Source organism: Pholcus phalangioides, unplaced genomic scaffold, assembly GCF_987345545.1.
Source record: "Pholcus phalangioides strain wild (caught in Gottingen) unplaced genomic scaffold, Ppha-v1.0 ptg000043l_1, whole genome shotgun sequence".
Taxonomy (NCBI): Eukaryota; Metazoa; Arthropoda; class Arachnida; order Araneae; family Pholcidae; genus Pholcus; species Pholcus phalangioides.
In genome coordinates, this window is record NW_028301629.1 from 1592941 (window position 1) to 1596315 (window position 3375).

The 3375-nt window shown below is 37.1% G+C and overlaps 1 long non-coding RNA gene across 1 annotated transcript; it reads left to right on the plus strand.

Moving 5' to 3' along the window:
• Nucleotides 1–983: 983 nt before the first annotated feature.
• Nucleotides 984–3098, plus strand: LOC149063778 (uncharacterized). The gene is made up of 2 exons (XR_016196099.1): nt 984–1368; nt 2132–3098. It is a non-coding gene; the product is annotated as an uncharacterized LOC149063778 (long non-coding RNA).
• Nucleotides 3099–3375: the final 277 nt, after the last annotated feature.

A 3375-nucleotide genomic window follows, 5' to 3' on the forward strand; every position in this document is an offset into this window, starting at 1 on the left:
AATTTATTTCAACGAACACTTGGCACCATTTGTTAAACTGGCATTCTTTCTATTTTGCAAAGAAATTTTAAAACTGATAATTATTTTAAGTTTTGTTGGACGAGAAACTGAGAAGTATACAGAGAGAGAGAGAGAGAGAGAGGGGGGGGGTGCGTTCCATAAGTAATGAGACCAAATTCATACAAAATCATTTATTGAACATATTCGTGCAATTAGTTAAAAATCTTCAAAATAGCACCCTCCTACGTCGATACATTTATGGAGGCGGTGTTTCCAGGCCTGGAACCTTCTTCGGGAGGTCCTTTAGAGCCGATGTAACATGAGCCTGGATGTTTTCAATCGTGTCCAAATGTTTCCCCTTCACGGCTCTTTTTAAGCGAAGAAACAAAAAAAAGTCTGGGGGGGGGGAGCCAGATCAGGACTGTAGGGAGACTGGGGAACCCGTGGGGTATGGGTCCTGGCCAGGAAATCGTTGACAACGAAGGCGCTGTGGCTTGGCGCGTTATCGTGATGAAATTTCCATGCGTCCTTGATGTAACTTCGGCAGCGCGCGACCCTCCTGTTCAGCCTTTTGAGCACTTCCAAGTAATGAACTGCGTTCACAGTGGTCTCGGTAGGTACGAATTCGTGGTGGACAATGCCTCTGACATCAAAGAAGACAATGAACATGGTTTTGATCCTGCACGCGTCAAACTTTCAGCCGCTCGACTTTCCTGACCGACTTGTGCCATCGGTGAACTTGTGATTTGGACAAGCTATCACTACTCCCAAAGGCCTGCTGAATTAATAGAAACGTTTCGGTGGCGGACTTTCCAAGTTTAACGCAAAATTTGATAGCGAAACGTTGCTCTATAGAACGATCCATCGCGCTGTGTTACATTAAGCTCAAAACGGGCTTCACAGAGCGCACGTCCTGACTTTACGGCAGCTCCGAGCCGACTGAGGAGTGATGGTAACCCAAAGCTGTATTAAAGATAAGCGTTGTCACTTCAATGGAGAGGCCTGATGCAAACTTGCGCGCCACAAATTGAAGCGGTAAGCGTACGAACTACAGTTGTAAACAAATTTTTCAGCGAGGCAGCCGCCATTTTTTTTTATTGCTCTCCCCAGTCACGTAGCTCTTTTTTCCCGTCTCATTTCATTTTAAAATCGGTATTCTTAATCAATAATTCTTAATTAATTTATCAAAAGGTTCTTCTCTGGGTTAAATTAATTTGTTTTTGTGTCTCTACACCATTTCCTTCGACTTCATTCTTCTCTATTTCATCATGATAGTAAATGTTGAATTATTGCGGCTTCCTAGGATGGCGAGAGAAGTTCCAAGTCGGAAGAAATTCATCTAAGTAGATTTCCGAAAAATGGCAGCAGGTTAGTAAAATATGTATTTTACAGTTCAGCTAATGTTATTGTAAAAATAATTACAATATCGAAAAATATTTCACATTGCAGGCTAACTGAATTTTTGTAAATAAATCATCACACATTCATTTTGAATTAACTTAAAATTTTTCGCTGGAAGATTTTCCTTGTGCCCCCCCCCCTCTCCCGAAGTTCGATCGTGCTTACGCCTCGCAGTTCATTTCAAAAGAGCGTCAATTATCCGAAATTGTTCACTGCCTATGACAGAAATTATTGCATGCTACTCCCCACAACCCCTAGCAGAGGGTTTTCATGGTCCCTTTTGCAGTTTATTTATAGCCTGAAAAAAAAAAGAGAATTGTCCACTCCTGGGGGCCCAGGGCTGGAACTCTGTTAACCCCACCCTTTGTGGGTACTATGCAAAGACTCGTGAGGGTAGAATATTCTCATGAATGTGAATTCAGAGAATAATTGAGAATATTCTTTTAAATAATGAATAATAATAATATTTGGCTGCAGAATCAAGTTCATTTTGGCATTTGCTATGTCCTGGAAAAGTTGAAAGGAATATTTTTGAACCTGTTTTTCTCAAAAAATGTTTGGCCCCTAAAAGTCTTCCCGCCACCTCAATTTTTTATGAATTTGTCGTGCCCAGCTTTATGTATAGCAAAAAACATTCATTGTTGCACATATTGTTTCCCGTAATTTTGTTATCAATTTAAATAAGTAACATTTTCCCTTGCATTTAATATGTTCTTTCATTTTTTTCCAGACGTCAAGCACGGGAAGATGTGTCTAAAAATCCAGTATTAGTTGGGGTTCTTGCGGCAAAGTTGACTATGATTGCCAATGTTTGAAACCATTATTTCCAGGAATGGTGTTTATGAACATCAGCCAGAAAGATCGTTTGGTTCATAACGCTATTCCAAATTCCCAAGCATCATTGCAATGTCAAGCAGGACATATGATACCCTTCCATATGTATGTGTACCCTGCACTGAAATTATATTTCCCGGGAAAGGCAAGCAAGAACGATTGTTTGCCCTGGTTTTTGTGTGTGTGTGAGGAAGTGCCATTAAAACCATACTTGGCCCACAATAAGTGCTGACAGTGACAACATTCCTTAGATTTTTTTCCCCTGTAAGAGAATGTATGGTAAGATTTACATTATGTTTTAATTACTGGTTTATTTTACATAAATTTTTCATTTTATTAATTTGAGACGCAACAGCAAACCGTTGAAACTATTTGTTTGGCACTTTCAAGTTTTGGACATTTGATGTGCATGTAAACAAACCATTTAATATTTTGGGTATTAATGACATTTTTTCCTGCATCGAAACGTGAAACCAACCATAAAAGCAATGTTTGCAACATGAATTTCACATTCAACATTTTTGCAAGTGACAACTAAAATATGAGATGTCTAATGGACAGTATGATTCATAATTTTTTGAGAATGAAAAAAATTCAATTTTTCTCATTTTGATTTTCCTGAGTAATCAGTCAACTTTTGTTTGTTTTTTTATTTCATTTTGCACTCCAAAAATAATTTATTATACCTCCAGTTTAGAACTATTTATTTATGTCATTGAGAGATTTTTATCAGTTTGAAGCACAAGTGTTGTCATTGGCATGTTACTTGTGGTTGTTTTATATTAGAAGTCACATTTGTAACTCATTTTTGTTATACATAAGTTTCTAGCTGATGAAATAAATGAATTTTTTTTATTTCACAACGTGGTTTTTCTTTTTTACAATAACAGACAATGGCAAATTTTTATACGTATATGTGAGTGGAGTTCTGAGTTCAATGAAATTAATTTAAATGAAACACACACATCATTTGATCATTGTATGAAGTTATGCACTGTAACATGGATTACTAAATCACAAGTTAATTAAAATTGTTAAACTTTGTATGAAATATTTTAATTAGAAAATGACCTCAATATTCCATATAATTTTGAATAAATCATTAGCATTTTTCATTTTGGAAATAGACTGGGACAGCTC